The sequence below is a fragment of the Centroberyx gerrardi genome, chromosome 1 (assembly GCF_048128805.1).
Source record: "Centroberyx gerrardi isolate f3 chromosome 1, fCenGer3.hap1.cur.20231027, whole genome shotgun sequence".
In the NCBI taxonomy this organism is placed as follows: domain Eukaryota; kingdom Metazoa; phylum Chordata; class Actinopteri; order Beryciformes; family Berycidae; genus Centroberyx; species Centroberyx gerrardi.
The window spans coordinates 12259002-12271797 of NC_135997.1; positions in this window are offsets into that span (position 1 = coordinate 12259002).

Here is a 12796-nt window from a genome sequence, read left to right on the forward strand (position 1 = left end):
CACTGAGGGAATAGGGTCCCCTTTAAAAGAAATCAAAGAAGAACTATATTGTAAAGAGATGTTTTTGATCATTTACTCCCATTGTTGAATGTAACATATACTCTCTTTGAGGCTAGACCTTTTTCTGGTTCTTTCATATCGACACGTTTCAGTGTTTTTAGATTCTGCTTATCTGCCTTGGTAATCACCTATCCTGCAGCAATGTTCTCTGATGTGTTCAGGTGCAGGTCTGAAGTCTCTCCCAGGTCATTTGTTTAAAGGTCTGATGCTAAACTAGTCTCTTTCAGGCAGCTATTCAGGATTTTATAACTTGCCTTCCAGCCAGTCCAACTCTGACTTGATGTACTCCTAAACACTTCTTTTGGCCTGAGATGTAACATGCAACATCTACTATCTCTGTGGTAGTTTCCCTCTGACTTTCCAAGGATGAGATTTCAAGCCGCTCCTCGGGGGGCATGAGGCCACAGCACATCAGTCACTAGCCAATTTTGTGTGTGTGTGTGTGTGTGTGTGTGTGTGTGTCCAGCCAATCTATATACAGCTGTGTCAACATCCTTACATGGCTCATGAAAGAAGGAAAAAAAGCATCGCACACTCTAGTTCCTTATGCATAATTTATGCATAATTTTTTTACTGACAACATTTAGGCATAAAGATGCCTTCTTGGCCTTACCTTAAGATACATTGGCATTGAAAAAGTTCCTCTCCCACCAGGAGGAGGTAATCTTGATAATTTACATTCCAGGCGAGAACACTTTTGGCTTCACCAACTAAAAACCTTTTCACCCTGTGGGTTAAATATTGACTTTGACTTAAAATGTTTCTTATAATTTAACAACAACACCCTTACATGTACCATTAAGTGCAGACAAGTTCAAACACAAAAAGGAGGCTTCAGTTGCCCACAGTGCTCATTGTGCTGTATTTGTTTCATGCTATCAGAGTCCTGACAGTAGCTTGTGCAGCTATACCTTAGGTGCCGCTGTTGTGAGGATGGGTCCTGATAAGAGACAACAGATACAAACGTAGACCAAAGAGACCTCTTTTTTGAAGCAGCACTTGTTTTTGTACAGGTACCCATTGTTGCTCAACCTTTTGAAGTGATGTAATTCAAGTTATGGGACATCATGTGCTGGTACAGATAATTATTACTCTGCAACTCCTAAATTATTGTTCTTTTTCAACAACCTCTTGTCCAAAATTCTTCACTTATTCCATGTCAATGAAAGCCCCGTGTCTGACAGACTTCCACCCTTAAATAGTGACACATGATGCGTCAACGTACAAGCGTATTTGTACTGTGTATGTACAGTGGTGGACACTGCAGAGGCCCCCCATCATCCATCTGTCCACCATCATTCCTGGTACAGCAGCTGTTGCAACCTATTCTTTCTCAGAGTAGGACTGACTGAGCATATTGTTATGCAAAACTTGTGTTAACAAAACATGGGGACATTCCTTGTGTCTTATGGTTGAAAATAGAATCAAAATTGTATTTTCTGAACACCTGTGGATGGTGGAGCAGTAGTGCAGCAGTAGTTCACTGTTACATGCAGTACAAACAGGACTTCTATGATGAATACATCCCTGTAAGTAATGTGTGTTTACATTATTTAATTGGATATTAATAGGATGCCTATGCCTTTGCCAAGTTTAGGTTTGTATAAGTATTATATAAGTATAGTTTGAAAGCATATGTTGGACATTTTATATTTAGATCCACATGATAGAATTTGAATTCTAAATCAGAGTTTGGGACTTCACAAGATGGCAGACAGCATTTTCCAGAGAAAACCTTTATTGAATATTTTTACCCTCCCTTTAGTTTCATGCTATAAGTAATATGTAAGTAAGTCATATGATACTGTGTTGATTTCTCACCTACACTCATTTCAAATTATTTATTTGAAAAAACTTGGAAAATTGATCAGTTCTATGTCCTTTACTTATGTCTTCTCTGTCTTTATCTGCTTCAAGCCCTGCATGTGTGCTTCACTTCTCCGAATCCCTGTCATGGAACAGGTAGTAAACTGATCTTTGCTAAGCCAGCCTCATGGCTATAGCATGACTGCAGGACAGAACAGCTTTTCTTCATTTATGCGGAGGACCAGACCCAAGTCCATGTCTGGGTTTATAGGACAAACCCATCGCCCACATGCTAGAATTTGCCTCTCTTGGTATCTTGAGCGACACTTCACCAGCCCTCTTGGCACAAATCTGTGATTACTCAGATTCTTGTGAGGAGCAACAAATCTGATGCAAACTAGGAGGGTTAGACTGAAAGACTCAATGACAAAATCTTCTAGTGAGGATGAGACCCGTATGGCAAAACACTTCATTATATTAGATACAAAGATTCTACTATTCTACTAAGATTCTACTGCTCTGTCATTTCTTTTTTGGACTACAAAAGAGATAAGGTTTTATGTGCTGCCATTCATTCTGCATTATCCTTCAAGTGTGCCATCAAAGTGTGGGAATCCCGTTAGCCTTAAAAACAGGTGATAACTCTGAGCTAATGACTATTTTATGAGTTACTCCCCTTAATGGAGTAATGTATGCCGCTCGATGTTGAATAAATACATGCTAATGTAGCCGTATGCCAGTAAAAAATTCTTCACCCAGCACAAGCCCCATAGATTTACCACAGAAATTTGATTTACTGTAAAGTTTGAGTGAAACCACAGCCAGTAAACAACATGGAAATTCCCTTTGCATTTCTGGGGGCGAGAGCAACCACCCTGCCCACTCTTTATTATGCATGCATCTGTCCTCCTCTCTGTTGCTTTCAGGCATTATCAAGGCTTCAGCTTCCAGGCTCAGCTTGTAACAGCTTTATCTCCAGTCACAAGAGGGGCTGGACAATGGATAAGAGTGTGTGTGTGTGTGTGTGTGTGTGTGTGTGTGTGTGTGTGTGTGTGTGCGTGTGCGTGTGTTTGAGGGAGTTGGGGTTGGGGGAGGGGCTGGTCATTAATGCTAAAATCAATCAGTGAATCAGAAGCACTGACTCTGCAGAAGGGCCACATTGCCAGCGATGATATTCTTATTCTGTCGCTGGCAGCTTCTGAGAGGGAGAGAGTAATGAAGGGAGAGAAAAATGGGGGGAGGGAGGGAGCTGGACATGTGAGCTTACAGTAAGGAAATAAAGCAAAAAAAAAAAAAAAAAGGTGAAAAGAAGGTGGCAGGTTGATAGTCACATTTTCCCACAATGCCAGAGGTCGTATGTCCCCTTGTCCCTATCTGTCACTGGGTAGGAGTAGTATCATAAACAATGTGAGAAAGAGGATTGAGCAGTTGAAGGGAGAGAGAAAGCGTGACTGCCAGGCTAATAGAGAGGGGAAGAGCAAGGCATGAGGAGGGTTGAGGATGATGGCTCCTGATGGCTCATGACTATTAGTTTGAGACGTTTACCTGGCTGGAGTCCAGCTATAGTTCAGCCCTCACCTCCTCATGAGGCCCAGGAGGAGCCAGGCTGAATTAAAACAGGCCCGCCAGAGCCGAGCGCAGCAGAGAGTTCGGTCTGTTTACTGGGAGACTGCAGGAGGCCGGCATACTTTAACCCTCTCAGGGGTCTGCGGAGGGCCTCACAGCTCTGCCTGCAAACAGATGGAGCTGTGACAGAGGAATGCGTACATATGTACAATACATAAAGACCCTGGAGGAAATGAAGGAAATGGCAGCATAAAGCAACAGCTACGTTTTGGTCCACTCTATTGTCAAGACAGTAAGGACAGGTTTTTTTCACCTGACTGGAATTATGAGCTCCACCAAGACACAAAATACTTGTCCAAAACTGAAAATTATCTTCTGGTAATACAGATTTGGCAATTACTCTACAATTTAGAAAGCATACAAATGATAAAACTTATAAATTATTATATACATAGCATATACATATTATATATTGTATGTGTGTGAGAGAGAGAGAGAGAACTAGGCCACTTCACTGTAGGAAAACTAATACCCTGTAGGACGATTTATGTGTTAGAGATACTAAAGCTGTATTGAGCAAACCATTGTGCATGTGCAGTTGATAAACTGACGTATATACTTCTTAGTATATACTTTAGCACGTTGCAGTCAGTCTATAGGAACTGCAATGTGTACTGTACACTTAAGAACAGTGCAGCGCAAGCCAGCCAGAGTCTGTGAAGGTGGAGCCGTCCCAGGCTTCCAGGTTTTAATGGCTATATCCTTGCCAGATGCATTGTTAATGAGTTCATGTAGCACAGCCTCATAGGACGGGTGGTACCCTCTCCACTGATAGAGGAGGAGAAAAGGACATAACTTCTGGAAACTATTTGATGACGTTGATGTATATCCACCCCTCTCCTGCTGCACAAATGTACAAAAATGCATATACGCCCTTATATGTATACACACACACACACACAGGGAAGAAAGACTAAGGGATGTGTCTCTGCTGTGCTCCATTTCCTTTCCCAGCGAGGGGCCTAGCAAAACAAACTCACAGCTTACAGTTGGATCAGATTCATTTGGGGAGGGATTGTTGTCTGAGTGACAAAATATCCTTGTGGAGATGTCAGTAACGACACAATCTGTGCCAAGAGTTATAAATCAGTAAACTCTATAACTGCTTCCAGATTTCTCATCTCATTCTTAACTAAATATTCTGCTTTTTGATTTTTTTTGGGAGGTACACTGTTTTTTGTGAGGCCAGTGGAGCTGAGCTGAGCTGGCAGGCAGTCGTCTAATGATAAGTATGATGAGTATGAATAAACAAAGGCAGTCTCTGATCAATTGAGTGTGTGTGTGTGTGTGTTTGTATGTGTGTGTTAATGGACTACTGGATAATATATCTGAAATCGGGGAAATGTGAGATAGCAGTAATGTAATGTTAAGTACACGATCTTGATAGACTGATCTAGAATTGTGAACGAGCCCTAGCAGGACAGAAATACATAAAAAGAATGAAGCATGGCTCTTCTCAACATTTCTTCAATCATCCGATGGTTTTAAAGTGAGCTTTTGATCCCTCTTGTGAAAGATTATGCAGTACTTAGATTGACTGTCAACCTGTGACTGTCAACTTTGTACCAATTTAGGGGTATCCATCTTTTTTTGTGTGTTCTACTTGCTTACCCACCAAGCCAGCTGGCCATCTTTTCTGTCTGTCTACTTCTTTATTTGGGGGATGCAGGCGTGGGGTGTGGGGGTTAATTGGCTAATTGGTTGTATACATCTACCATCCATTCATCTGGATTCATGTTCCATTAGCAGCCAGGCCTTCAGAGAGCCTCTAAGCCAGCCTCTCCAGATGGGGTCAGACTCCTCTTGCCTCTGGGTCCCCTCTGCAAGACCTGGGTGTCGGGTTACACCCCGCAAAACCACACATCAACGTATGCACATGCTATAGGAGCAAGCACATGTGCACCCACACACACACACACACACACACACACACACACACACACACGGGAGATGAACAATACACATGCACACACCATCCACAGGCGGTCTCTTTCTCTCAGCACACAAGCAGCTGTAGGATAGCCACATGACTTTGAGGTATACAGAACATTTTTAAACAAAGTCATGGTGTTGAATGAAACAGATGGTTGCGCTGCTTATCAGTGAATTTCAGAAAGACGTGTTGCTCAATCGGTCGTGCGGGATTAATCTGTAGTCTTCCAAAGTTCCTCATCTAAGTTGACTAAGCATACACAATTATTTGCATTCATATTTTAGGCGTTTAGCTGATGCTCATATCTTAAACTCGATCTGTTTTTGACTCAACTTTATAGAAAGGTATGTAGGTGTGTGGGGGTGTGTGTGTGTGTGTGTGCTCATTTCTAGCATATGATTAACTCAAAAAGTATATGATCGTTCTCTGAAGCGCATTCCCCAGGTGCCATTCTTATCTCTGTCACTTCTCTGGCATTCTCCTCATCGCCGAGATCAGTCGACAGCAGGCAGCCTGGAATTCCACTCCGGAGAAAAACATGATCTTTTTGTGTGTGTGTCGGTGTGTCGGTGTGTGTTTTATACTTCTGTCAGATAGAGATCTGACCAAACAGAAGCTGTAAACATCTTAATGTAGCCTCAAATATGCAGCAGCACTCGCCAGTTAGACAAATCATTTACTTCCCCCTCTTCAACAGACCATTGTCAGTTTCCATGAATCCTGAGAGAGAGAGAGAGAGAGAGAGAGAGAGAGAGAGATGGAGAGAGAGAGAGAGAGAGAGAGAGAGAGAGAGGGAGAGAGAGATTATCCAACCCACTTTTCCCACTTTCTGTGAAAAGTTAGTAGAGGTGCACTAAAGGTAGAGGAGGAGGGCTGAACTAGTCAGTGAGGAATTTCTGGAGCTACAATTCCTACTCGGATGTCTTTCCCATGAGTCGGGAAGTGGAGCAACACTCTTTGACCAACCTCCACACATCATACATGTGTTCCCCTGTCTCTCGGCTCATTTTTCGTGACAAGCTTTAATGAGTACCACCTGTTTGCTTGGGCCACAGCATTCAAAACACGGAGAAAGAAAACTATGTCAGCAATGTGAACAGTTTATGGAAGTTCCAGGTCGTATTTGTGGCCTGTCCTGTATTTGAATGACAGACATTTTTTAGTCGTACAGCGTATGGTCATTATTTGATCTTTGGTTTCTCCTACTCATAACGCAAACGTGTAGCGCACCACGAAGAGCAACAGGGCGGTGTGTTTGTGTGTGTGTGTGTGTGTGTGTGTGATGTGATCCACAGCGCAGTGCTGATGAAGAGGAGATGTTCAGGGTGAATTCCACAGATAAGTGTCATGGCCTTTTGCGGCCCCGGGTAAAGGACAACAGAGGGCAAAGGACAACAGAGGCTGCATATGGAAAGCCTCAGACACACATGCATACACAAACAAGAGCTCACGGGCTCAGGGTGTACAGTGAGTGAGTGAGCGAGTGAGTGAGTGAGTGAGTGAGTGAGCGAGTGAGTGAGTGAATGAATGAATGCATTATAAACATAGTAGTCCCATTACAGGAGAGCTGCAGCTTCAGTCTACGATAACCAGCCTAATAACAAGATAATGGGATATAATGGGACTACTGAGGAAAATGTGTAATCTATAACAAATGGCACCCCAAACAGCAAGGTCAAAAGCACACACACACACACACACACACACACTGAGAGGAGGTAAATCAGCTGCTGGGGCCCTATACGTGGCGTCAGGCTCAGTTCAGACCAGAGCATTCTTCAGATTCCTGGCTGTAATTACGCTGGCAGGTCTGATTCAACCTTATATCTGTTATCCACAAACAGGAAGGACGGTGCTGATCATCTTCCGATCGATATCTGTCCACCGGACAATCACGCACACGATCACACTGTTTCAGTGGAGAACAATCAGATTGTAAGAGGAAAACAGAGGGCCTCTCCGTTTATGGCTCTGTGGCCACTTAAAAGCAAAGCACTTTGAGCACAGGCATTTTCTCTGCTGTGTGTAGCTTCTGTGAGAGTGTGCGCGTGTGTGTGTGTGTGTGTGTGTGTGTTTATGTGCCCACGTGTGTATGTGTGTTTATGGGTAGGAGGTGGTACCTGTGCGTGCGTGAATGTTTGTGCTTTGCATGTGTCAGCAGGCCAGGAGATACTCTGTGCTGGTATTAAACCACAGAGACCCATAACACAGCAGTATGTCTGACAGAATGTGGAGGAGGGGCAGGAGAGAGAGAGAGAGAGAGAGAGAGACAGAGAGAGAGAGAGAGAGAGAGAGGTGGTAAGCTCAATGGGGGATCGGTACAAATATGTAGAGTCATGTCCTCTTATTAGACAGCAGGGGGCGTGTGGTGCAATTGGATCCGAATGGAGGGTTTCACTTCCATCTCAGGAGACTGAGGCCTGGCAGAACGCGCTGGGGAAGATGTCTGTGGCTGGAGGAATACTATCTCATACACACACACACACACACAGAGACACACACCAATCCAGGTTCATTCATCTCGAAAAGATTCTCTGTAAACATGTCTGTACAAATCACACAGGAAAACATAAAACAGATACAGACAGTTGCAAACACAGAATCAGATAGAAACACAAACACACACACAATCGACACAGAATCTGAGATTCACTGATGCAACAGTTCCCTTGTTTCTGCAGCCTCTCTCCCTCCCTCTCTCTCTCTCTCTCTCTCCCATCTCTCCCTCTACCCCCTCACTCGACCACTCTTTCTGTCTCCAAGCCGCCTCCTCCCCCTCGCTCTTACGGGCGCGCTTTGAAGAAAAACACAGGACGTCCCATCTCAAAGGAGTGTGCTACATTCCATGTTCTGCAGCGGGCTGCGTTCACCGCTCAGGACAATGGAACATTGTTAGTAGGTTTTGTTACAGTAAGATCTTAATAACAACTAAGAAGGTTAACCAGCTGTAATCTCACATGAGGGTGAACCTATACCATTTATCCCATATATACAGCCGCATGCCCCCTTCTTTTGCACACACCCACACACACACACTCTAATCTTATCATTCTTCTCAAGCCTCCGCGTTCAATAAACAATGCAGTGGGGGTCAGGGGAAAGTCAGGCAGGTTTCACTGTGCTCATACAGCAAGTTTATGAAGGATAACTTGTTGTTATTGTTTGGAAAGAAACTTATTGGGAAGCTTTCCGGGAGATGGCCCCCCCTACACACATGCATAGACACACACATACACACAAACACAAACACACACACACATACACACAAACACAAACACACACACACACACACAAACACACACACAAACACACACAGTACAACTCCTCCCACCCCCCTGCTTTCCCCTGGGCATCAGCTGAGTTGGCTTTCCCTCTAAGTAGCGCCAGCGAACCTGTTCCTTCTTTCCCTGTGAATGTCAGGAATGGTTTGGAGCGACGGTGGGCCCTGACCTGCTTTGCTTGACACTTCTCCATCAGAAATTCAGAGTGGTGGATCTGGGTCACATCCCAGCGCCCGTTGCTGAGTCACTCTGCTGGTTTTACCTGTTACAGCAGCCAAAGACTCACCAGGCTGGTTTGCCAGCGAGAGGGAAAGAGGGAGAGAGGGAGAGGGGGAGGGAGAGGGGGAGGGAGAGGGGGAGGGAGAGGGGGATACCCAGCGACGTTGTTTCCTTACTCCTGCCACCCATCCCATCTTCTGGTCTTCCTCGTCTTGCTCTTTCTATCTCTCGGTGTCTCTCTAGTGCTACAACTTAGACCATTAAGCTTTTCTGGGGGTGGGAATTCGTTTTTATTTGAGAGAGATTATCACTTTCTTTTATCTATGTATGTCTTTTATTCAACCAGGCCGGCAGCTCAATTTGAAAAAAAACCAAAACAAAAAAAACTCTTATATGACATGAGTTCTTAGCTTGACATGGATGTGTTGACTAGGCTACCAAAATGCTCACAGCCAACTTGTCTGTACCCATCACTGTAAAAGAGAGACTGGAGCTAACTGGACATAGAGCTGAGAGTCTGACCCCTCTTTTTATCCCTTTCTTCCTGTCCTTTCGCATCCCTTCATCTCACTGCACTCTGGGCAAATCCTCCTAGTGATAAGATGGGTTTATGGCAAAATAAAACTCAAAGTATTTCTAAACTATAGGGCGAATTCTGAAATAAAATTGCCCTCCTGTGGCTTTCACTCCAGCCCACATCATCAGCCCAAAGTGAAAGTGTCCTACAATTTTGTTTGCAACCAAATCCAAGTCAAAGCTGTGATTCAATCTTGGTATTAAAATTAACCAATTTCTCTCATTCCCCAGTGTAGGAGTAATAGATGTCACTTCCTTTTATCATTATCTTTGAAATGATCATAGGATTAAATCTGGGATGAAGTCAAGGAACATTTTTATAAACGAGGCCCCAAGTGACAAAGATGTTCATTACTGGACTCTTTGTCAATCGTTACCGTGGCCTAGTTGGAAGAAAATCAACACTGTCAAATGATTACCTATCCCACCCAGTGGCACAGTCACCTTGCAGATTCTCAGTAACTGCACCCCCCACATAAGGTAGTCCATGTACCATTAAGCTAATGTGGCAGAGGGCAGTAGCACTCCAACAGGGAGGGGCAGAGGGTTACACATTAAAACAACACCAAAGGCTTGTCAAGCGTCTATAATTCATGAATGGAAATAGACATGGCACATTTTATTGATTTCTCTCTACATAAAACAAAGGTGAAAGCACTAGTCTGGCAAATGACAAGTGAGCTTTCCTTTGATGATGCGGAATTTGATGATGGCACCAAAATATACTATAGACACTTTACACAGCACGTACATACTGTACGTGCTGTGTAAAGTGTCTATAGTATATTTTGGTTAGGTTGAAATATCAAACATATCGTCACTGTCGGGTGAAAACCTTGTATCGCTTGTAAGCTTTGTATCAACATTTCAGGAACTAAGAAAAACAGCCTTGTTTGTAGCTTGATGAGAAGGCATTTTTGGTTTTATCCAATTGTTTTTGAAAGGGTTTCATAAGCCCAAGAGGTCAGAGAATTTGCTCAACCCATAGAGGAGCATGTAATCCTTCAATTGAAGTGAAAAAAATTACCAAAACTGGAGTTAGGAAGTTTTAACATGACAACCGCGATACATCAAATTGTGCAAGGCTAATAGCTAAACCAATTTGAGGAATATTTCTATAAAGCAACAGTGGGATGAACTGAACCGCCATCTTTCCCAAAGGCCTGGGGTCTTTTGTGTTGGCCTGCCAGTCATACTGCAGGCCTTTCTCACAAGTTAGGTTGGAGTGTCTGTGCAGAGTGCAAAGTAGTGTAGAGTGGCTGCCAGTCCCTGTGTGGTGGACATATGGCAGTGCCGTGGGCCAGGGGCACTGTGGGGGTGGAGGCAGAGGGCAGCGAGTGTATGTGTGTGTGTGTCTGCTGTACGTGTGCTTGTGTGTGCATGTGCATGTACGTGTGTGTGTGCATATGTGTGTGTGTGTGTTTTGGGGAGGGATCTGTGACAAAGTTAAAGGATTTAATGAGGCATACAGGGGGTCAGGAACAGAAGGGGGTCCCAGGCGCTTCCCTGTGAGTACATCTGAAGGAGGGGCCATTTTGAAGTCCTTGTTCCTCCAGTACAGCCCCCCGCCCCCCTCCCAGCCCACACTTTCTGTCTCAACTCCTTTGTCCCTCTGCCTTTCACTTCAGCCTGTTTCCCTTTCGCAGACACATGTGCACAAATGCAGGAACCCAGAAAACGCTCTCACAAGCACGTGCACACACAAGATCAAATTTAAGAACTACAGCCCGCTTCAATAATAAATAATAGATTATGTCAAACAATGTGAGGCAAAAATGACTGTGCAATAGTGTGTGTATGTGTGTGTGTGTGTGTGTGTGTGTGTGTGTGTGTGTGTGTGTGTGTGTGTGTGTGTGTTAGGGGTGGGCTATGTTTATATGAGTGTCTGCTGTGTATCTAGGATGGAGGAATTCCTGTTTTTATGAGTCCTGCCTGTCCCATCCTGAAAACATGGTTCCATGGAATCTTCTCATGCAAAATGATCCATATGCAAAATCCCAGACTTACATGCTCATCTTCAGTATATGAAAAAGCCCCATTAATGGTTTATACGGTCATGTATGGGAAATCACATTGCCCTAACTCGATATGGTTCATATAGAGCCCGGCTGAACAGGACTGCCAGTGTTATTTTACAGACAGCCATTGTTTTCCATGTCTGAAACGTTCTTGTTTATGGTTATGGTGGTACAACATGTAACTCTCCAAAAATGCAGAAATTGTTAATGGTTTATTAGGGTATAAAAGGTTATTTGTAACCAATTTTACTAGGAAAAAAATCCCTCTTTCTCTCTCTTTCTCTCTCTTGCTTGCTTGCTCTGTCTCTCTCTTTCTTTCTATTGACATAACCGGACATGAAAAGCTAGGATGAGGGTCTGCCACAGCCCTTTAGAGCCCTCCACAGTTAAACAAATGCTGACAAGCCTAGACAAAAAAAACACTCTACAGCTGATGTAAAACAATCTTTGGGTTCATTAGGATATGCATTGTATTCTGTCTCTGAGTGATATGGGGTCATACTTTTGTACCAGTTCAACTCTTGATAGCTTTAGTGTGATGTATTTAGAGTATTGCCTTTCTCTCCAGTTTTTGTGCAGTGCAGTTAGTTCTCAACCTGTGTGTTGAAGCACACTGTTGTGCAATTGAGTGAGCTCAGTTGTACATTGAGATTTTGCTCAAATGTGAAGAAAATCAGTCATATCAATCAAACAAATTGCTATACAAATATTTACTTTTTAAAAACATGTTGTAATTTCATAAGCCTAATCAAAAGGTAATCAACAGTAGCCCTATGTTTGTTGGTCCTCTTGTATGTTCATACACCAATATCATGCAAGGCTTTGTGTGATATTTTCAAGCAGTCTGTTTGGTGCAAATTTTAATTTTGTTGTGTAACTGATGTGTTCCTCAACATCAAAAAGGTTTCCATGTACAGTACGCTGGTCTGTTACCACAGTCCGCCTCCCTCCAGCAGCTTGACTGTAGGTGAGACATGCTTTAAGCAGCTATTTCCAGCTGGCTGCTAGGAAAGTCCTGAGGCCCTGAGCAGGTCTGCTTTTCACATAGACCTGCTACAGACCAATCATCAGTGACCTCATACACTAGGTCCCTCTTGGAGTATAACATGAAGCGGTATGTGTGTGTGTGTGTGTGTGTGTGTGTGTGTGGTGGGGGGGGTTACAGATAAGTAAACCCCTTAATAAACCCTGTATGTAATTTGCATGTATAACTTTCCTTATAGCTAAACCTCTTCACTAAATTTTGTGTGCGTATGTGTGTTTGTGTTTGTATGTGT